Raw genomic sequence first — 25,342 nt, 5'->3', positions numbered from 1 at the left:
GGCAGGAATTACCACTCCTTAAACTCTCAAGATAGAAGGATATATTAAGAAGAAAAAGGTAATAGTGTTGATTTATTCGGGTAGTTTATCACTACATCAAACTCTCCTAGGTTGCAGCTCGGAGATGCCCGGTAATACGTAATCTTCAATATTGTTCTCAAAACTATTGGAATGGATGATGGTTTGGATCAAGTCAGATAACCATTTCAGCTCTATTCTCACTCAAGACATGCATGAACACTCTCACCAATACAAGGCTTTAGACCACTAATGCTCAATAATTTATAGATTCAATGGATAGATGGAGAATATTGACTGTACTAGCAGATTGCATACATAAACACATATGAATGGCCAACTACAGGAAGTAAATGAGACTTGAAAATATAATTTATCAATGCAGAGATAAGATGATAGTTATATGGCATTAGACACAGTAGAAAACTTGAATAACTTATTCAAGTGCAAGCATAGAACAGCAAAGAGAATGGACATTGAACATATAATAGCGAAAGAAGCTTATATTGCTAGAATGAAGATGAGAAGCTTGAAGGAACAGAGGAGAAACAATCTCCAGAAGTTGAACCCATATTACATCTTACTTTCAACTATTTATAGCCTATTTACTTTCAGCTATTTATAGTTTGTCTGATCTGCCTTGTTAACTGATTGATTCCCTTAATAGGAAAGCATGGGCTCGAAGTTTTCTGTTTCTGATAGAAGAGTAACCACTTTCAGATATTTTGGGTAGTTTGTTGTGCTGTCTAGGAGTTCTCTCGTGCCAAAGATGCCCTATAATGTTTGTTTTGATGAGTTGCGCTGGGTTGTTGATGCTCCATGATCATTTGTTGATGTGGTTGTGTCGTGTTGTGCTACTCCATGACTGCTTTGTTAGTTTGGGGTGAGCTACACATGCTGTGGCCCTTTCTTTTCCCTTTCCGGTCTCTTTCCCTGTCTCCCAGCCTCTGCTAGGTAATGAAAAGGGTCTTCGGGCCTGTGTAATCCCTTAAACATTTATAAATATTGTTTTCCTATTTTTTACACAGAAAACGCTGCACACAGCAAAAGCCCACCCATCTCTGCTTTTCCGGACTTTAAAAAGTCCTTAAACATGGCTTTCTGTTCTATCGGGTCCGCCCTTGTCGCCATCACAAGTCGCAAAAAGCCTACTCCTGTGTATTTTCCTTGTATTATGAAAATGGGCTTTGGCAGACTTGAAAATATATGTATTTCTATTTCGAAACCCATCGGGTCCATCCTTGTCGCCATCGCAAGTCCATTTGGCCCGTTCCCTTTGTATTTCGTTAAACACGAAAATACACGAAATTCATTGAAAAATGGGCTTTGGCAGATTTGAAAGATTATACATTTTGGTTCCAAAACCCATCAGGTCCGGGTCTTATCGCATTATGCACATATATGCAAAGGCCCCGCTCCATGGTGATCATTGATAGCAATATAGCGATGCGATCAATCGCAATCACATATCGCCCGAGCCAGAGGTCCATGTTTAGTGCTCATAGTAATCCCCGATAGCAATCGTCACTCGCCATCGCAAGTTCCCTTGGGCCCGCGCTGATTTCCACCAACTCGCCTCCGCCGATTACGACCCACCTATCCGATCATCGGCAGTGTCTCGCGCTGATTGCCACTTCCCTCCTATGCCGATAAGATCTATCGATGCGATTTACCGCTTAGATCTGGGCTGTTGATCGGCCAGATCTAACGGCAGCTGTGCCTTCTCAGTTTTAAGCCTGCGATAATGGTTTTTTGTGATTTTGAAGTGTTTTAGCCTCCCGATAGTGCATTTCTGCCCTTCCAAGGGCTCTCCTCCCTCACTTGTTTCGATCTTTGGATGATCTTAAGCACTTTTGAAGACTTAGGGAGTGCTTTGGAGCATATTTGGATCCCTTGGGATGATTTTTAAGCAAATTTGGAGACTTTAAGAGCATATATGGATCCAATTTTGGGCCTTTTGTTAGCGAGGCTAACATTGGCTCCTTCTGGGGATGAAATCCTCCCTGTGAGGTTTCAAGGATCACAGATCAATGCCTTTCCTGTAAAACAAGATCAAATCTTCCTCCTAGTGTTGCATTGGGCATGGAGTCTATTTAGCATGAAATAAAAACTTGAAAACAACATATTTACAATACCAAGGCTTGAAAGCCTTAACTGAAATAAAGTTCGAAGAACAACCCATTGAATGGGCCATCAAAAACATATCCTTCCCTTGATGCATCCCTTTTGAGAAAACAATCACCAAACTGAAAATTGACCCTTTTTACCTTTCTATCAAAGGTTTCTTTCTCTTGGTCAATGTGCATATCAGCAAAATCATCAAAGACTTGCAAAAGCCTATTGATTTGATCCTCTACTTCAAAAACTTTCCATCATTTGGTATTATCAGGTAGAGATGGTCTATATTTCACCTCATCTCTGTATGCTTTCAGCCTTGGATGTTTTGCTTGGAAGGTTTTGTACACCTGTTGAATGATAAGGTCTACTTCATACTCTGTTGTGTCATTTGTAACCTGAAAAGTTAATATGAAAGATGAATCAATGCACTCTTGTGTGGGGGACACAAGGACTTCACCTATTCTTGCAACTTCCTTAAAGCAAGACCCATCAAAGAACATGTCCCAAATCTTTGGGCCTTCTTCCTCTGTGATCTGGAAAACTGGTTTTTTAAGCTGCGTAGAGGCCAACTGATAAGGCTTGGTAATGTCCAGACCGAGCTTATCCATGATAGCCTTGGCCATTGGATTATGGTTGGCTCCAGTGTCTAGAAGGCAATTATGAAGGACTTTATCATGAATAGTCAGAGAGACATAGAATGATGGGGAGCTATCTTCATAATTTTCAATCATTGGGCTGAGAATAACAGCTTGTTGGTCATCTTGCAAATTTACATAGTCAGTGGACGCTTGAATGGCATTAGGATCAAGAGCCTCGAGGATAGATTTCTTGAAGGACTCATTCTTCACTGGTTCAATCAAAGGCATAGGTATTCTTGGCTTTTGAATTTTTGATTGAAAAATGAAAGAAGAAGGGGACTTGTCAAGGCCTCTTACCTCTATGGTTGGAGCATTGAGGATGATAGGATCAAGTGTTGTTTGCTTCTACTTATTAGTTTTTTGTTCTGCAGGGATAACAACTCTTTGAATAGGAGCTTCCTTGGCATTACTCATCTTTGACCTCAAATTATATCTTTGTTGATCTTCAATTAGTAGAACAGCTTCACCATCCCATTCTTAGTTGATCTGGTCATTGAATAATGACTTCTCATAGGCAAATTTGGTTAAAGAAGTGGCACTGCCTTTGTCTTCCATACAATGGATCTCATCATCTTCCTCAAACTGCTCTTCTTCCATGACTGCATTTTGAAAAGGGGTCTTCACCCTTTGGTCTTCATTGGCATCTTTGTTTCTTTGCAAAATCTGCAACTACTCATTTGCTCTTCTATATGGATTTGGATTTGGAGGAGCAAAGGTGTTAGGAACTCTTCCTTTCCCAGAATGCTGCTCAACTTTTAATTTGGAGATCTCAGAGGCTAATGATTCTATCATCTTGGTCATTTTATCTATCTTGGGATCAAAGGATGATGAAGACTAACCCTCTGTCTCCTTCTATCACCATTACCTTTGAGCTTTTTTGCAACTATGATGTTGGATTCTACTTCCAGGGCTGCATCTTGCATATCAGCCAAAGAAGCACATTGTCTCTCCCTCAACAGTAAATAGAAGTCAGAGTCAAAGGCACTAGCATAGATGAGTCTAGCAGAGGTAGTAGTGGGTTTCACTTCAGCGGGTATCTTGTTGTACATGCGGTTAAATCTCCTATTAAAATCAGACAACATCTCACCATTTTCCCTCTTTAAGTTCCCAAACTCAGTGTGGTAGTAAAGGAGATCCTTCTTATCCCCCCATGCTTTAGGAATGCATCATCTAAAGCTTCAATATCTACTATAAATCTTGGGGTTAGTTCTCTGAACCATTTTCTAGCCTCTCCATCTAGGCTTTGGACAAAGACTCTCATCCACACATCATCTTCACTAATGTCCAGATTATCAACATAGCTATAGAATGACTCGAGATGTTCTTCAGCAGTAACAACTTTAGTCCCAGTGAACTTAGGCCTATATTTCTGATATTCTCCAGTAGGCATGGCATTCAAAGGAGTGGGCAGTATTAGAGGTCCATACCTAGTAGCTATGATTCTTTCCATTTTGTTATGTGCTTGTGGACCTGCCATAGCTATGGTGGCTAAAAGAGTACTGGCAATCTGAATGATAGAGGGTTGAGGAGTGATTGACATGACTAAAGGAGTATGATGGATAGGAGGTGAGGTTTCCTTTGGGCTTAAAGCAAAAGGAGAACCTAAAGAATAAGGAGCTTTATGAATCTCTAAGAGTTTTTCTTCACTGCTAGTATTAGATGCTATACTCTCAACATGTATTTGTTCTATTACAGGCCATTCTTGAAGAGATATAGGAGATTGTTTAGGTTTACCTGAACCTGATGCTCCTTTCTGCAATACCTTTCTCTCTTTGATGATTTTTTCAGGGTCAGGTACTGGGTCAGCGTGTAGCTTCTAAATATTTCTCCGAGTATGCCTCACAAACTGAGCCAGAACTATGAAGTGGAGTCGCCAAGAGGTTTGGCCTCTAGTAGAGTCGCCAGATAGATGATTACAACCAAAAAAGTTCCCAGAATTTGTCTATCATCAAAGTTGGATCTATGTCATTTCCCAGGGAAGCTGAGCTTCAGTTTCCTCTCCCCAGCAATGGTGCCAATTATGTTATCACTCCAGGAAACTCTCCTAGGTTGCAGCTCGGAGATGCCTGGTAACATATAATCTTCAATATTGTTCTCAGAACTATTGGAATGGATGATGGTTTGGATCAAGTCAGATAACCATTTCAGCTCTATTCTCACTCAAGACATGCATGAACACTCTCACCAATACAAGGCTTTAGACCACTAATGCTCAATAATTTATAGATTCAATGGATAGATGGAGAATACTGACTGTACCAGCAAATTGCATACATAAACACATATGAATGGCCAGCTACAGGAAGTAAATGAGACTTGCAAATCTAATTTATCAATGCAAAGATAAGATGACAGTTATCTGGCATTAGACACAGCAGAAAACCTGAATAACCTATTCAAGTGCAAGCATAGAACAACAAAGAGAATGGAAATTGAACATATAATAGCAAAAGAAGCTTATATTGCTAGAATGAAGATGAGAAGCTTGAAGGAACAGAGGAGGAACAATCTCTAGAAGTTGAACCTGTATTACATCTTACTTTCATCTATTTATAGCTTGTTTACAATGCTCCTGAGCTCTAAGATGCTTAGAGTCTTAATTTGTCTGATCTGTCTTGTTAACTAATTGATTCCCTCAATAGGCAAGCATGGGCTCGGAGTTTTCTGCTTCTGACAGAAGAGTAACCGCTTTCAGATATTTTAGGTAGTTTTTTGAACTATCTGGGAGTTCTCCCATGCCAGAGATTCCCTATAATGTTTTTTTTGATGAGTTGCGCTGGGTTGTTGATGCTCCATGATCATTTGTTGTTGTGGTTGTGTCGTGTTGTGTTGCTCCATGACTGCTTTGTCGGTTTTGAGTGAGCTACACGTGCTGTGGCCCTTTCTATTCCCTTTCCGGTCTCTATCCTTGTCTCTCAGCTTCTGCTAGGTAATGAAAAGGGTCTTCGAGCCTGTGTAATCCCTTAAACATTTATAAATATTATTTTCTTGTTTTTTACATAGAAAACACTGCACGCAACAAAAGCCCACCCATCTCTGCTTTTCTAGACTTTAAAAAGTCCTTAAACTTGGCTTTTTGTTCTATCAGGTCCGCCCTTGTCGCCATCGCAAGTCGCAAAAAGCCTGCTCCTGTGTATTTTCCTTGTATTATGAAATACACGAAAAACACTAAAAAATGCATGAAAATGGGCTTTGGCGGACTTGAAAATATGTGTATTTCTATTTCAAAACCCATCGAGTCCATCCTTGTCACCATCACAAGTCGCATTTGGCCCCTTCCCTTTGTATTTTGTTAAACATGAAAATACACGAAATACATTGAAAAATGGGCTTTGGTGGATTTGAAAGATTATACATTTTGGTTCTGAAACCCATCGGGTCCGAGCCTTATCGCATTGCGCACATATATGCAAAGGCCCCACTCCATGGTGATCGTCGATAGTGATATAGCGATGCGATCAATCGCAATCGCATATCGTCCGAGCCAGAGGTCCATGTTTAGCGCTCATAGTAATCCCCAATAGCTATCGTCGATCGCCATCACAAGTTCCCTTAGGCAAGTGCCGATTTCCGCCGACTCACCTCTGTCGATCCGATGATCAGCGATCATTAATCGGCGGTGTCTCGCACCAATTGCCACTGCCCACCTGTGTCGATCAGATCTACCGATGCGATTTTCCGCTTAGATCTGGGCCATTGATCGACCAGATCTAACGGCGACTGTGCCTTCTCAGTTTTAAGCCTGCGATAATGGTTTTTTTGTGATTTTGAAGTGTTTTAGCCTCTCGATAGTGCATTTCTGCCCTTCCAAGGGCTCTCCTCCCCCACGTTTTTCAATCTTTGGATGATCTTAAGCACTTTTGAAGACTTAGGGAGTGCTTTGGAGCATATTTGGATCCCTTGGGATGATTTTTTAAGCAAATTTGGAGACTTTAAGAGCATATATGGATCCAATTTTGGGCCTTTTGTTAGCGAGGCTAACAGTACCCATAATTTTATTCATTGTAAGATAGCCAAGGAATTGAATTTCTTCCTATATCCAGCACGAGAGTTTCAAGTGATGGTTGCAAATGGAGGAACTATAAATTTCTCTGGAAAGTGCCATAATATCAGGATAACCATGGGGGAATATGGATTGAATAGTCCAATGCTTTCAATTCCAGTGGGTGGTGCTAATGTTGTACTAGGAGTCCAATGGTTACATTCTTTGGGGACAATAGCTTTTAATTTTCAAGAACTTTTCTTGAAATTTGTTTGGGAAGGAAAGTAAGTTGAATTAAGGGGTATTTCATGGAAACCAGAAAATATAATCAACTCTAATGGCATGACAAAGATTATAAATAAAGAACAACAGGGAATAATGTCACAATTATTCCCACTAGAGGTTCAAACATCGAAATCATCTATTTCTCTAGATCTCCAAAAATTTCTTGGACAATCATTCCAAAGTATTTGAGACTCTCAAAGGCCTCCCACCTATTCGTGATCATGATCATGCTATTCATTTGATTCCAGGAAGTGTTCCTCCAAGCATTAGACTTTATAGATATCCCTATGCCCAAAAGACTGAAATTGAACGTATGGTTTCAAAAATGTTAGAGGCTGGTATAATTTGACCTAGTCAAAGTTCTTTCTCTGCTCCAGTAGTATTGGTGCACAAGAAGGATGGATCATGGCATATGTGTCTGGATTATATGGAGCTCAACAAGCTCACTATTAAAGATAAATTTCCCATTCTTGTCATTGATGAATTGTTGGATGAGTTACATGGAGAAATTTACTTCACCAAGTTGGATCTTCATTCAAGATATCATCAAATTAGAATGAAGAATGGAGACATTCTGGAAAAAAAAAAACATTCAAGACTCATGAGGGTGATTATGAATTTTTGGTCATCCATTTTGGCCTTACTAATGCACCTTCCACATTTCAAGGTTTGATGAATTCCATTTTCAACCCCTTTCTTATAAAATTTGTGTTAGTATTTTTTGATGATATAATCTACAACAAGTCTTGGAAGGATCATGTTCAACATGTTAACATGGTGCTCAAACTATTGGAAGATAAACAATTATACGAAAAAACCTCCAAATGTTTCTTTGGAGTACAAGAGGTGGAATATTTGGGTCATATTGTATCTCATGAGGGTGTTAAGGTAGACCCTAACAAAATTAAAGCCATTAAGGAATGAAAAATCCCCACAACCATAAAGAATATTCGAGGATTTCTTGGATTGACAAGGTATTATCGCAAGTTTGTTAAGAATTATGGGAGAATAGAAACACTTCTAACAACATTACTAAAGAAAGATTCATTTTATTGGACTCCATAACCAACTAAGGCCTTTGAACATCTTAAAGAGGAAATGTGCCACACACCTGTCTTAGCTATGCTAGAATTCACAAAACCTTTATTGTGGGATGTGATGCCTCAGGAAATGGAATTGGTGTCTTTTTAATGCAAGAAGGAAGACCCGTTGCTTTTGAAAGTCATCCAATCAAAGGAAAGTATTTACACAAACCTACTTATGAGAAGGGAATGTTGGCATTACTATATGCACTAAAGCAATGACGACCTTACCTAATGGGAAGACACTTCAAGATAAAAATAGATCATGATAGTCTTAAATACTTTTTGGAACAAAGATTATTTTCAAAAGAGCAGTCAAAATGGGTCACAAAGATGTTGGGTTATGACTTTGAAATCATGTACAAAAAAGGGAAGAAAAATGTTGTTGCAAATGCACTCTCAAGGAAGGATGAGGATGTGGAAGCATTTTTTTGTGCCATTTCTATTATCCAACATGATTGAATAATAGAAGCAAGGGATGAATGGAATAACGGCGAAGAGGTGTGGACAGTCATTCAAAAGTTGTAGCAAGATCCGAGTACATATGATACATTTAGTTGGAAAAATTATTCATTATGGTACAAAGGTCACTTATATCTTTGTAAGAATTCCCAACTGAAGCAAAATATTCTTTTGCAATTGCACACCTCCCCCTTAGGAGGGAACTCAAGGTTTTTAACAACTTACCATAGGGTCAAGAAGGAATTATTTTTGGATGGCCTTAAATCTTATATTCATAAGTTTGTGGAAGAATGTTTGGTTTTCCAACAAAATAAAGTTGAGACAATTAAGACCTCGGGTTTGTTACAACCTTTAGCCATTCCTAGTCAGCATTGGGACAAGATCTCAATGGATTTTACCACAAGTTTACCCAAGTCTAAAGGAAAGAGTGTCATCATGGTGGTAGTTGATAGAATTACTAAGTATGCACACTTTTGTGCATTATCTCATCCTTTTAAATCTAGTACAATTGCCAATGCATTTATGGAAACAATTCAAAATCTACATGGAAACCCAAAGATTATTGTAAGTGACAGAGGTCCCACTTTCACTCGAAATTTTTGGACAAAATTATTTTCTTGTTTTGGTACTCAATTCGCTCATAGCTCATCTTATCATCCTCAATCTGACAGAGAAACTGAGATAGTGAACAAATGTTTGGAAGGATATATTCATTGCTATATGTCTAATAAACAAACACAATGGGTCAAGTGGTTACCTCTAGTTGAATGGTGGTATAACTCCTTCCATACTACAACAAAAATGACCCCGTTTACGGCACTTTATGGATATCATCCACCATCCATCACATCATCTTTAAGAGTAAAGTATAAGGTTCAAACAGTGGAATATCACATTGAGCATCAACAACATGTTCTCCAACTCTTAAATGATAACCTCACTCTGGTGCATAATCGAATGAAACAATAGGCATATCAACATCGCAGTGAAAGAAGTTTTTATGTAGGTAATTGGGTATTTGGTGGCTACAACCATACAAGCCAATGTCCCTCAAGCAAGCTAATAAGGATAATGTATTATTTCCCAAGTAATATGGTCCTTACAAAGTGGTGCAAAACATTGGTACTATGGGATACAAATTGGAGTTGCATCTTCCTGAGTACACCCAGTTTTCCATGTTTCATTCTTAAAGAAAGTTATTGGTGACAAGATACCTATTAAAATAGTGTTTCCAGAACTTGACAAAGAAGGAAACATCATAATTGAGCCTGAATTAGTCATGGAAACAAGAACCCGACAGGTACGGAATCCACTATTTTCAGAGTATCTCATTAAGTGGAAGAACTTACCTACTAAATATTCCACATGAGGGGATGAGGATTTTATACAGAATCATCTAGAACTACTCAAGCATTGAGGACAAATCTTTTTTGAAGGAGAGGGGGATGTTAGTTCGTTATAATACTAGTGTATTCCCCTTATTGTTATTGTTAGTGTAGCCCCTATTGTTATTGTTGTGCCCCATAGAAGCCCACTATTGTTGTGCCCTTGCATTATTATTGTTATGTAGCCTCTGATTATATTGTGACCCCTTAGACTCCTATATATACCAAGGAGGTCTTATCATTTGTATCATCCAAGAATTTTTCATTTATGTGATGTAAAGGAGGTTCACCCCTTGAAGAGGTTGTTTCTCAAGTCATTCATCTATCTTTTCTTCTATTTTGTGAGGTGGTTGCATAACATCTCTTCATATATTGAGACATGATTAAACTTGTGGTTGTCTCCTCTGTGAGATGGAGGATGAATAAGGTGTCCTTTTGTGATATATATTTTTGTTCTAATATAATATTTGATTTGATGTCCTACATGAATAGGAGAATTCTTCTATTTTTGACATGATGATATGAGCACAGTGGTATGTTTATGATCTACAGAGTTTAGGGTTGATCAAGAAGATTGAGCCAGCTCTTCCCCCCTGTCTAAGCTTCCAAGGTGAGGAATTGAGATAGAGGGCTCTTGGGGCTGAGGGAATTCCAAAAAATAGGTGTGTGTGATCCCTACTCTTGTAGTAGGTTGAGTATCTCCCCTATTGTCACCCATAGGGTGTGTGTGATCCTTGTCCATTTTGACAAGTCAAATCTCTCCCCCTATCTTGGTCTATGCAGAGTATACCCTAGTTTGCATCACACCCACAAGTTAGGCTTGTTGGGATTGTCCCTCCCTATCTGGCCAATGGGTTGAGGAGGATTGGGGGTGTGTCATCCTTACCTTTGGTAAGTTAGGTATCTCACCCAAGCTCCAATTATGATGCAGGTGTTCTACCATATGACTATTGAGGGTCATTGTTGGTAAGATCAGTGGGAAATAAGATGGGTTGAGATGTGATCCCCTATATCCCCTATTACTTGATATGGGTAGAAGATGGTTTTCTCCCCCATGAGATTTCAAGGTGAGATGTGCTCCCCGATGTGATTTTGGGTTGAGATTTTCTCCGTGGTTTTGTTTCGAATTGAGCTAGGCTCTCCGATGTTGATGTGGGTCACATATTTGGCTCACTACTTATGTTTCCAGGGTGGTGGCATTGGGCTCCCTACTAGAAGTGATTCTGAGTGGTAGCAGTGGCTCCCTGATGAATAGAGGATGGTAGCTTAAGCTCCCCTCCAATATCAAAGTATTCTTCTTTTATATTCGATAAGGTTCAACATATGAGCAGAGCCAACCAAGAGATAAGCAGGATTAAGCAGATGAACTACGATGAACAATGTCAACATTTGATGTCGAGATACTTGAGACAAGATATGATTTGATACTTGCGATGATTACATGATGAAGTTAGAGTTTCTCCCTAGCTGAGAGGAAGTGTTAATTTGGTAGCTTAGTGATGAATTCCAACCATGGGATGAGATTTTTCTTTTTGAGAGGACTGATTTTGACTATTGAAGCGCTCAATTTGGATAAGGGAAAGTGTATTTTTGAATTAAATCCCACATTTGCACATTTGATCAAGTCAGCCCTCAAGAAAATTGGACACCCTTGGAATGCTATATATACAAGTGACACCTACTCATTTAGACATTATCATGGAAAATTCTTCTATTCTCTAATTTGGTTTGGCTCGCATAAGTTAGAGGCACGTTCACGGAGATTGGTTGGCACAAGTGTGAAATTGTAGGGTCTGAAACTCGCATCTTTGTTTTTAGGGTTTTGGGTTTCAGTCGCAGGCATGTCATGGAGAAATTTCAATCGAATCCTTTCAACCACATGCATGACACATATTTCCTGCGACTAGAACCTAAAGGTTAATTTTTTCAGTTGACCAAAGATTTCGCCAGTTGACCACAAATTTCGGTAGTTGACCTCAACCAATAACAATTGATCATAGGCTTTTGAATTAGGGTTTTATATTATTGAAATGATTGGGTTAATCTCATGGATATTCTCTAGTTGATTTTGATGGATAGGTTTATGATGGAAGATATGGATCATTATATAATCTCTTTGTTGAATAATTCAATGATAATCTAATAAGAAGAAGAATTTGAAAGGGTTTTCCCCGTAGTGGGTTTTTCCCTGATCTCTGACGAATCTTGGTGTCTCTATGAGTGAATTATTTTCTTTTATTATTCCTTTATGTTCCACTGCATTGATGATGATGTTTGTATTTTTATATAATTGCATATGTTGTTGAATAATGTTGTAAATCAAAGTAATGACATGATCCTATGGGGTGAATTTCATATTCAAATGTTGAAACACAATTATCAAAGCAAAGAACAATATAGCCCTAAGAAAAATTAACACAGGAGGCTCTAATTCCCTTTTCTTCACAAGAACCAAGTGCCTTATCTTTCAAAACTACCAACCTGAAGGAGGCTCCAATCCCATTATCTGTAAGTACGTACTTATTCTATCTATCAAATCCCTTTTTCATGCATTTTCAGACTCAGATATGAGGCTCTTTAATTAAAACATTACTCACACCAAATTTAATATGAGATCTAATTATATTATTTGATATTTACTCTACAACAACCTTTCTTTATCTGATACTCAGATTTAATTAAAATTCCTCTCCGAAACTACTTCTCCATCATTGATATGCTTTTTAATACCATTTATTTTCAACAATTCCATTCTCAACACTTCAGATCTGCAATTCTAAAACTCGCAACAACTGTGAATATCAACTGATCTTCACTTTCAACACTTAATCTTCATCTTTATCTCAAGTTTTCTTCTCCTTTTTGCTACTTAGTTCCCTCTTTACTCCTCATTCTATTCAAGCTTCATGTGCTTGTACTTGTCAACAATAGCTGCAACTTTTTGATTTGCATGGGAAGACGCTTCTCATGTTGTTTATCCTTCTATTTATAGATGCATATACTCTAATCTTTCTCAAAAAAATAAATAAGCATTCATCCCTTTTAATTGAAATTTGGCACCTTGTGCCACCAAAGTTCCATCTTGTTTCCTCTTATTTTCTCATCTTCTTTACACATGTGACCAATATCCATAACCTACGGCCTAAACCCTAAGAGAGATCAACCTTGGATAGTTGTAGACCAACTGTTCCCTATTATGGCATATTTCTATTTGACTCAATTATTTGTTCCTTCTTCAGCCCAGAAACATCAGGAAATGCAAGGGTTTAGCCCCCATTCCTTTTCAAAACAAGATATCACCTCTGCTAGCTAGGATGGTTAGATGGCCACTCTATGTTGGGTCCTGGATCTAGTGATACAGGATCTAGCTTTTTCTGAGCCACCCAACCTCTTGCTTAGCCTGACCTCTGGATGCCCAGATGGCTTTTTCCTCTAGATTTGAAACCCACAAAAAACATTGAATTTCATTAACACTACGAACCCTTACAAAACAACCTTCTAGCATGAATCCCAAGGCCCTACCACCTTATTTATAAAGTCACTACCACTTCTATTATATTTCTTCTTGTAAAAGGGTTAGCAAAGAATAGCCTTTATACGGTGGTTATTATTCTAAGAACAAATATGAGGATTAAACCCTAGAAGTAGTAACCATTCATATGGAATTATCAAATTCGCATAAAACAAACAATAACAAAATCCAAGTGGTAGAAAATAGACTTAAATCACATAACAATTACTAAACTTAATTTCCCAAAGATAAAGCTTTTATTACAATATTATCACCTTTTGAGAAGCTCCCTATGAGAATGTCTCAATAGGGCCTCCTCCTTGGGAAGGCTCTTTGAAATCATTTTTCTGCAACTCCAATGACTCTCTCTACCCAAAACCAATTCAACGATCCAAAGACACAAAAAGGAAAAATAAAAAGAGATGAGGTTCTAGTGGAGAACACTCAAATGTCATAGGATCAAAAGTTGGACAATGACAATGGTCCTGTGAAATGAGGAGATAAAACCTCTTTATTTATAATAAAACACTAGGTTAGATTTGATGTGGTCAAATAATAAAATATTTACTGGAATAGATCATGATATAATCAATTTGGATATTGAATTATTATTTGTGAGAGAAAAAGGTCAAAGAAATGGTAATGGTCAAACCTTTATTTAGATAACTAAATCGAAAAACAATGATTTATTGAGTTAATTAAAAAATTGGTAAAATGATAAGATATAATCAATAAACAAATGGGTTTATTAATTTACTTCTAGGTGAAATGGTAAAATGAGTTAGAAATAATTTATAAATAATGATTTAATCAATTGTTTCTTTGAGAATGTTTAAAGGATTAAGGAATAATCAATAAATAAATTATTTATTGGGAATGAAAAATGTTAGTGAAAATATTTTCTATTAATCTCACTTTAATGGGTAGAAATATGATAATAACATAAAATTATTGAATTTATGGGTTATTCTCATTTGGGTAAATTAATTAACAGAAATAACTTAGGAAAAGTGTTTCCTTAAGCTATATTCTAAGGTGAAAGTGGGTTTTAATGGGTAAAACACATACTACATGGTGTACTTTGATCCACCTAATTAATTATGGCAAGATTATCAATTTTGATGTGATAATATATTTCCCCACAATGTATGAGTGTTAGGAGAACATTGTATGACCGAAATACATTGTAGTTTTCTTCCACTAGATGCAAGAGGTGGTCATGGAGAGAGAGAGAGAGAGGGAGAGAGAGTCATTAATTTAAGGATATGAGCCACATGACGAGGAGGCAATTCCAATCATCAATCAAGTGTCTCCAAGTGAATGTACATAATCTCAATGAGGTGGGGTGGGTATAATGATCCCCACCGAGATAATTGAGTAAAAATAATAACGATGTGCCCAACAAAGTTGGTCTGAGCAAAATAATATACAATACATGAATGTGTTCACAAAAATGAGCTAGAAAATGATACACTAGAATACAGAGTTCGTTATACATGTTTTTAGAACAAAAGGGCTAAGGCTAATACAATGACTCTTGTTGAGTTGGGTACAAGAGACTAAATTCCCCCATGCAGATGAGAGGGGAGATTACAACCAGAGAAGCCCTGCTAGATAGGAAGGGGCTCTAAAGATTTGAATGAGCCAAATTAATGGGGGCTCATGCAGTGGGCTTTGCAAACGACAAAAACCAAGTTAGTCAAATCTATTGAATTATTTCTAAGGCTAGATCATGAAATGTTGAGGGCCAAGCATACAGGGGACTACTGGAAGGGAAACCCCTTATTAAGGTTTGGAAACATCTCACACATTCTCGGTGAATGTTGGTGTAATCACCTTAAGCATTGGACTATCAAGTGTGTGATTCTCGATCGTGCTATCATGAGATGGAGTCAAGCATGCGATAAACGATCAAGTCAAAGGGCATAGATATCACCCTTTACTTGATCTGAGTCACCTGTCAATGAAGAAACTGGATCCAAGGTACATCGTCCTCTAGGCCACTGCCCTAGAATACATGTGTTGAAGTCAACAAAGAAGGACCTGCCAAGGTCGAGTCAATGGTGAGTCATCAACAAAGGCACGAGGTACACATTATAATGTGACTGAGAAAGACTGACACTAAGGGTGGGAATAAATTAGTTTGATGGGTGGGCTTAGTACTTCCCTTGTCAAAACATAACAAGTAAGGTTGAACTGGAAGCAACTAAAAAAGTTCCATAGGGGATGGTCAATTACTCAGACCTAAGATTTTCAAAGATAGATTAGGACATTTGGAGGTCAAATCTCAAAAAAAATCAACAGCTATAACACAACTAGGGGTTAACATGCTATAATAGCACTCATTGTGGTACTGAACAGACTCCATGGAACATAATGGTGACTCATCTTTGTAGCTCTGAACAAGGGTGACTCAATGATTTTGCCACCTATCCAACTAAGTACAAGTGGTACAAAGCCCTCTCAAGTGAACCAAGAGGTTATAGGAGGGGGGAGTCTAAGGGAACATGGCTTTTCATCATGAAAACGAGAAATGCAGATGGTGTTGGCTCTATTATGAAGATAAATCACACTCCCAATGAAAAGGGGATTGAACAACATGGACACCAAAATGCAAAAAGGGTAATGGTGTTGGAGTACCCATGTGAGGAAGGTTATAACACTTGATAGGTGACAAATGAAAATGTGGATGGGCTAATCCACCTATCAAAGTGTGCGGGTCCCTAATTTTATATCTACTAAATGACAGGAAAATGCAATGAATGAAGTGATGTTTCTTATATGTGAAAGGCCACAGGAAATGAGTCCAAAGGATACCTTATAAACATGAGTAAAGAGTGGTTACTCACAACAAAATTCTACACATGATTCAACAAGTGCAAAGAAAATGTGGTGTTAGAGTACGAGCGACAAATATAAAGAAATTCATTTAGATAAGAGGGGACTTTACAGCTCATGGAAAAAATGGCTTCTAGATGAAGTATCAAATCAACAAAAACAACGAGAGACCCATTTGAGAACTCAAACAAATCTTTCTGACGTTGTTGACGCTTTGTTAGACGCATATAGGATGAGCCTGTAATGACCAAGTAAAAAATGGTGGATTTTCCTATCTCAGACATTTTCCCTCAAATTCCAAGTCATTTTTGCAGTGGCCTGTGGAGATCTTGGAGAGGAGGAAGAGGCCATAAATCTTGGTGAGCTCATTGCGGAAAAACTGACTAGTGGATATTGGATCTACAACTTTCAGGTAGGTGGCCTTACTTATCTAAGAATGGGTTAGAAAGGACCAAAGGGGGCAACAAGAAGTGCCTTAACACTTCTTGGAAAGATTTTTCTTGGTGAAGAATCAAAGCAAGAGAGGATGGGGGGATGAACTACCAGAGGAGGCATAGATTCATCCCACAACCTTACTCTCAAACTTGATCAAGAGGCTTTTGGTGATAGGGAATGAGTATGATGAGCTTGAATGAGGCTACGAACTGCACTCATATGCAGGGTCAAAACCATTTCCTTGATTTTTCCACTTTGCGTGTCATTCCCATCGTGCTTGTAATTGTATTTTCAAAGTGGCAGAATCAAGGAAATGGTTTTGATTTTGCCAATTTGTGTGCCATTCACATCATGCTTGTAATTGTATTTTCAACCTCAATACCATACATCTCATGATGCAACTTTCTGAGATGTATAGTTTTGATATTTGCTCATTAGATGCATCCAAATGTCACTACCAACTACTTTCATGCATTGTTTATCTCTCCCTTGTGTGCCATAGCATCATTCTATTTACAAGAGAACATGTCACTCACTCATTTCTACTTATTAATCAAACCCTTGGTTTCTTATGCATCTTGTGTCATTTGTTGAAGGGTTATGATTCCAACTTGTCTTTCATGATCACCATTCAAACAAGGAGTGACAACCTATGGAAAGGGACATGAGGGCATGTTAAACAACTAAATCAATTTCATCAAAAGTCAATCAAATGTGTTAATGATCTAAGGACAAACTTATGCAAGGGCAAGGACTATGCAAGATAGATTAAATTAAAACGAAATTACACAATACAAACAATCAAAACTATTATTAAGACACAAATAATTGTCCATCAAATGAAATTGATCAAAGATCAGGAGACATGATGCAAAGTGCAGAATTACATTGGAACACACAAGCAAAGCAACTAATTAGTATTATCAACTCTCATGCAAATCAAAAGATAGTTAGAGAAAATATATGAGGACATTCTCACTTCTCCCTTAAAAGATGCTTACTTTATTCTCACTTTGCCCTTACTTCACATCATACATTATACACTCCACATTGCATTTTGCACTCCACTACACTTTAAACTTACTCCCAAAAATAAAAATAAAAGTTAATTAATGTAAAATTAATTAAATCCCCAAAATGTTCTTCATCAGTAATTATGCAAGGTCATTATCATTAAATATAAATTTAATTCTCTCTTTAATGATAACTTACACATGAAGTTTAAGTTTATTTATTTCTTTAATATAGGCTTCTTTGATCTTTTTCCATTATATTCGATTCGGGAAGCTATTCCTCGCGTAAGTCCAAATTTGCACGAAATTAGAAATGTTCTCAATATTTTTTTTGGACTTTAGCTTTTGACATTTACTTTGGTGTAGTTTGTTCACCCTAACCATAACTTTTACTATAAATATCTAATAAACTTCTATTAAAACCTCTTTCTCCCTAAAGAGCTATTGTTCCATTAAATTCAAATTTGCATTTGCATTTGGATATTTTTGGACTTTAGTTCTTGATATTTTGTGTATTGCAAATTGCTCTATAAGCACCAGCATTAGTTTCTGATGCATTTGATAATACAAACAAATGCACAAAATAACATAATAAACTCTCTTAAGATACAATAATGATGAATATTAATTGATAATTATTTTAGAAAGTCAATATATGCAAATAAGTTATTGGCAATGAACAAATCCCCATGGACCTAGTGTATTGCTCCTAGATAGCAATAAAATAATAATCATAATATAAATGAGTATTAGGAGATGAGTTATTATGAGTTACGTTAATAGGATTTAATATGACTTATTTAATATAATTTATATTTAAAAATTATTTATTTATAAAAGGAAGAGTGTGTAATTTTTAATATTTATATGTTAATGAAAAAATATATTTGTATATCTTTATTTATGTCTAAATAAATATATATGTAAAAAATATTTGTCTCTTGAAGAAAGATAATGCATAGGAGAAAAAATATTTGTCTCTTGAAGGAAGATAATCCATAGGAGAAGAATTATATTAATAGATTTAAATTTTTTCTCCGGTATAATTTTATATTTTATATTTTAAAAATATTTAATATGTATGTAAAGAAAATGTAATTTTTATTTATATGTAAAAGAGAGGGTATGTAATTTTGATTTTGAAAATATTTGAATTATGAAATTTTATATTTAACATAAATATTTGTGAAAGGAAGGGTATTGGAACTTAAGTTTATTTTGGTTTATCATATTTATGGAACTTTTAAAGATAATTAGTCAAAGGATCAATCAATTATCGATAATCGTTTAAGTGGTTAACTAGTGAAGTCAATTGTGAAATCAACTAAGTGGGCAATAAGTTGGTTGAGCACCTGACTAGTAGATAGTCAGAAGAGTGTATGACTAGTGGGACCATCGAGTAAGTGCTCGAAGCAATCAATTGAATGGTTAGGTCATATTAGGAAATAAGCTAGCTCATGAGAAATGGGTCAAATAGAACAATCAACCAGTTGATGAAACAACGTGGATTTCACGAAAATGGTTAAAACAGTTGAAGCTTATTTATGGATCGAATCTACCACAATTCAAGGAAATTGGTTAAATTTGGACATTATAAAATAAGGACCATATGGGTTGATAATCAGTCAAAGGATCAATTAATCATCGATAATCGTTTAAGTGGTCAAGTAGTGGAGAAGTCAATTGTGAAATCAACTGAGTGGGCAATGGGTTGGTTGAGCATGTGACTAGTAGATAGTCAGAAGAGTGTACAACTAGTGGGACCATCGATTGAGTGCTTGAAGCAATCAATTGAATGGTTAGGTCATATTAGGAAATAAACTAGCTGACGAGAAATGAGTCAAACAAAACAATCAACTAGTTGATGAAACAACGTGGATTTCATGAAAATGGTTAAAACAGTCAACACTTATTTCTAGATCGAATCTTCCACAATTCAAGGAAGTTGGTTAAATTTGGACATTATAAAATAAGAACCATATAGGTTGAATATGCATTATGAATCATTATTTTTTTATCATGCATTGTGATTTTCTAATCCAATGTGTTGTGCTTAAGTGTTGCAATGGTGTCTTTAGACACCACACATCATCTTGGAGTATTATTTCACTTCCATTATATGTTCTATATTGTCAAGTTAAACCCCCAAGATGGTATCAGAGTTATTGGTTTTGATCTATCCCTTTGTCTTCACATTGTGATGAGCCAGATCTTACATTTATTGACTTTTGGTTGATTGATTTGTGGACTAGGACCTAACACTTTGAATGAATCATATCTATAAAATATTTGAAGATGGCCTACGAGATTGATCCTGTCATTTTGAATCAAAAAAATATTCTCTTTGCACACCAAATATGGAAACCCATCTAAAGAACAAAGGGTTTTTGTAGTATACAAAGACGATTATTCCAAATCTAAAATATGACAAGATGAATTTTTTCATTGATAAAAAGAAAAATGAGGTTGTCATAATCATTACAACCTATATTTCTCAGGAAATCCATTTTCATGCAAGCAAGAGTAATTGTCCTCATTTGGAAGAAGCTAATATCATTGTTTGACAGAGTTGATGAAATTTAGGTGATGTATTTAGAGAAAGAGTTGATCTCTTGTGGTCCCCATTCCTTTGAAAGGATTGAAGACTATTTAGCTCATGTTAAAAAGCTACAATTGAAGTTGGGAAATTACAAGAATAAATATCTAAACAAAGATGGTCAACTCATTAAATTGGTCCTAATGATTCTAAGAACATCTTATGGCATGTTATGTTCATCATTTCGCAACAGTTGGCGATTTCACAATGAAGTGTAAGACAAAATATCACGTTGCGAGGGGCGGGGGTGAATTAGTGTAATGAAAATCTTATCATTTCAAAACCTTTCATAAATAAATAACCATGTAGAAATGTACCATAAAAATTTGCATCATAACCATAAATGAAACCATGCATCAAGTAGTCATCAACACATCAACATAAGAGGACACAAGCTTTTACATGCAAACCATTGCAGTAGAAAACCACAAATTCTTATCTTCTTCTCCTTCAATTCATTACATATATTTGCAGTCATTGACTTGTTAGAGGCACCCACTCCCCAGATCTACAAGAAACTAATCGCAACAGTTCACAACTTGATTGGGGAACCGACCTTAAAAATGTGCAAGCAATCGCTTGCTATAGGCTACAACCTAATTGTGGCACCAACCTAAAAAATGTGCAAGCTTATAATTGTGGTAGGCTTAAACTTAATTAAGGAACCAACCTCAATGGAGGAACCGACCTCCTTATCCAACTTTTTGTTTACCACTTTTCACATTATTTCAAAATGGATCCACATGCTCTTCAAACAATATGTCTTCAAAACTATTCCTACTAATTTCACAATGTTGTCATAAATATATCATATCGTGTTCATACCCTGTTACACCATGTTCATCAATCTGGTCACATAAATTTCTTCCCATAACCTATTTTTTCCATAAACACAACACTTATTGCAACCTTCCCGTAAGCCTACAGAACACATAACACTAATTTTTGTTGGAATTTCTAAGTCTAACCCATTAGAAACCCTTCATGTACTTTTATGATTTATTTCTACCTACTTGTTCTGATTAATTAATAAGTTATTTACCATGTACATACTAAAAATAAATACAAGTACATGCTCAACACATTATAGATCATGAACTGAAAGAAAACAACAAGCACACAAGTGACACCTTTTTTTTGGACCAATGTCCCTAGAAAAACCCAATGCAGGAAAATCGGTGCAACTATCTGAGGGTTTTAATTATTAAGCAGTTTCAGAATACAATCTGGGTGCCAAAACCGGCTCACCCAACAGAGAAAAGTATCGGTAGTAGTACCTCTCAGTCGGAGACAGATGTTCCAGCTGAAACCCCGAATAAACACTCTGACATCTCCCAGCTCTAATATGCCCCACGAAAACTCTAGCATCAGCCTCTAGGGACTGCGTCAGCCCTTTCTGGCCCAGCGTTTGCCCAGCATCACCCTAGCTCACCCTGCGTCAGCCCTTAGAGCCTCTGTGTCACCCATGCTATCTCTCTAAGGCACGGCGCAGCTCCTGGCTGCCTCTACGTGAGCCCTGGCTGCCTCTACGTGACCTCTGGCTGGCTCCGCGTCCCTCTCTCCCAGCTTTTGTGCTGATCCTCCTGATGCTATCTCTACCTCTCTACTTCTGTATTCACTGCCCTCAACTGCAACTCTGATCACTCTTTCTACTTCCTCAGCAAGCCCTGCCCTAGAAAATCGAAATCTTGATCAACTCGATGTGTTCTCCAAGTGACCCTCAAGCCTCCTCTTATATTTCTCTCATTGACAAATCAACAGCCAAGATTAAGTCCCTAATCAACAGCTAAGATTAACTCTGGCTTGATCCATGAATTTTGGACCCTTATAACATAGTTTTATATTAATTCACATTAATATTTTATTTTCCCTAAGTTTAGACTTAGGGACTCCATTAAAAATATTAATTATTTTAATATCTCCCAAACTGTTTAGAATCTGCCCAAACCATTTTTGGGTATTGGAGATCTCATGCACTTTAGCCTCTCCACCAATTTTCATAGCTATATCACATTCGATGCTACCCCAAATCAACACTCGCTCTTAGCGAAGACTGTGCTCTAGTAATACTCGTCACTAAGCATCACCCTGATCATCCAGCATCGGTCCCTGTGCTGATACTAGGCCTGCCACCCAACATCATCTACACTACTGCATCATGTACTGCTACCCATGGCCCTGCGACTTCCACTGTTGCATCTGTACGGAAGCTCCCTCTACATCTGTGCTGCTGCCCATGGCCTTGCCACTGCCACTGTTGCATCTACACAACAACCCCTTTCATCATACTTCATTGTGTTGCCTATAGCACTTCCACTGCTAACTGTTGCACTGCAACTCAGCTACTGAGAAGTAAGTAACTGATCTCCCAACTCTGACATCTTCGTCGGGCTAGAAACACTCCCAATGCTGAAGCTCCCTCTGTCACTAACAAGTGCTCCCTCTCTGATCTTTGCGCTGCTGCCTCACAATGTCCTGGGACTCCTGCAATGTAGCTCCCTTTCTTGCTTCATCCACATCCGTCTCTACTAACATTCGCCAGTCCTGCTACTCCTCTTCGAGGCTCCCGTAGCAAGGTATAATCCAAGAGGTTGGGTACCTCAAGGATCGTGCCCCTCATCTCCTATAGTCTGTCTAACTACAGCTTGATGTCTCCCCACTTCCGCTAAAGTGGTGTGTGAGAACTCGTGGCACAGTCATCATTTGTCCCCACTTCCTTCTCCGCCTTGCTAGCGCAACCTTGGTCTCAGAAGCCTCTCCCTTTCTCTTCTTCCTCAGACACTGGCTCGTATAGTGACCCAGTTCCCCACAGTTGAAGCATTTGACCTTGGAGAGGTCCCTCTTCTTCCGTTTCTCCTGCTTTCCCTCAAATGTTAGGGCAACATCCTCCTCTTCCTCCTTCTTTATTCTAATTCCCTTGTCGCTACTTCCCACCTTCTTTAGCCTTCTAATCTCTTCATGGTGAATTGTTGCCCACATTTCCTCCTAATCTGGAAGGGTCGCCCTACCTAGTATGCTCTGGAAAAACACCTCCCAGTCTTCGGAGACTGCGTTCAGGGTTGTTCTCACCATCAATTCTTGATCCAACATGGCCCCTATGGAAGTCAGCTAATCCTAGATCTCCTTCAATCGACCAAGGAAGGTGTCGATTTGTTCTCCCTTATGCATCTGGTATGACCACAGCTAATTTTCTAGTAACATCTTCCTCTACACGGAAGTATGCTGATACAACTTCTTTAGGGCCTCCCACATCTCATTTGTCATATTCTTCTCGACAATGTGTGGTACTACATGGTCATTGGTCCCATCAAGGATGATTCTCTTGGCCCTTGCCATTGCATCCTTGTACTTATCATTATCATTCGGGTCAACTGGGACCGCTATTGTCCTCAAGGCAAAGTGCTTGAGACGATTCTTGTCTAGAACTAATAAGATTTTAGCCTTCCAGACTACAAAGTTTGAGGCTCTATCCAGTCTGTCCTGGCCTCTTACCCCGTTCACTGCCATCTCGCTGCTCCTCTACTTCCCTTCTCAAAGTTCTTGGTGAGACCCTCTGAGCCTCGATTTCCCTCCTGGAAAATCCTCTGCCAATGTCGAGATGCCCCCACTCCGATCCTTAGTGCAGCTACACCACTGATTTGGATTTCTTGGCTAGAAATACTCAGCAGCAACTCCCTCCTCCTTGGTCTTGCCCTGTTAGGTACTATTCTGACTATAGTACCCCACCAGCTTCACTCTGAAACTTACCCACAGCCTCCTAAGCCCCAACAAACTAAATGTTAGAGCTTCTAGGCTCTGTACAATCCCGACACCAACAAAATCTGCACCTCCTGGCCACGGGCGTCAATCCTTCCTGACTGAGAAAGATGACAGGCACTACGTAGGTCAAGTCTACTCCCCTCTGCCACTGCGTTGATCCTCTTCCCGGCTCAAACTTGATGACGCAGGCACTGTGTCACCCCTTCCTTGTTGCTTCTCTGCTAGGAACAACTTCTTTCACTCGGGATAGTTGTTTTCTCTTGTTGCTGCTCTGCTCAGTGAATGTCCTCAGTTCTCTTGTGATTTGCAACCACGCTCTAATACCATGTTGGAATTTCTAAGTCTAACCTGTTAGAAACCCTCCATGTACTTTTCTAATTTATTTCTGCCTACTTGTTCTGATTAATTAACAAGTTATTTACCATGTAAATACTGAAAATAAATACAAGTACATGCTCAACACATTACATATCATCAACTGAAGGAAACAAAACAAGCACACAAGTGACACCATTGTTTTTGGACTAATTTCCCCGAAAAAACCCAATGCGGGAAAACTGGTGCAACTATCTGGGGGTTTTAATTATTAAGCAGTTTCAGAATACAATCTAGGTGCCAAAACTGGCTCACCCAATAGAGAATAATCTTGGCAGTAGTACCTCTCAGTCAGAGACATATATTCTGGTTGAAACCCCGGATAAACACTCCAACAGCTCCCAGCTCTAATCTGCCCCTCGAAAACCCTAGCGTCAGCCTCCAGGGACTGTGTCAGCCTTTTCTGGCCCAACATCACCCTAGCTCGCCTTGTGTCAGCCTCTCGAGGCACTTACATACCAAATGTAAGAATATATCGACCTCCAGATCAGGGCACCGGAGGAGCGTGTGGAGGTTATCAGGGTCAAGGATGGGGCTGAGAAGGAGGAGGACTTGGTAGAGGCCACGGTCATATTATCTACTACAACTATGTACAACCAAGGCACTACGTGCGAGAGTGCCCGAATCCTACACACCCGTCATGTTAATACTGTAGACAATTTGACCATACTATAGAAGAATTCCCAGTGCTAATAGCGAAAATGAAAGAGAAGAAAACACAACCTCAGTAGCCTATGCAGAATCTACAGATGATGAGGCATGAGCCCTGCGAATAATATCAAAATGTTAACATTGTGCTAAGAAGTGGAATGACAATTGGTGTTGATAAGGTTAAACAATCTGAA

Source organism: Pinus tabuliformis, chromosome 3_1, assembly GCF_031772625.1.
Source record: "Pinus tabuliformis cultivar Carrire ecotype Pingquan chromosome 3_1, CPIR1, whole genome shotgun sequence".
In the NCBI taxonomy this organism is placed as follows: domain Eukaryota; kingdom Viridiplantae; phylum Streptophyta; class Pinopsida; order Pinales; family Pinaceae; genus Pinus; species Pinus tabuliformis.
This window is presented reverse-complemented; position numbering follows the sequence as displayed.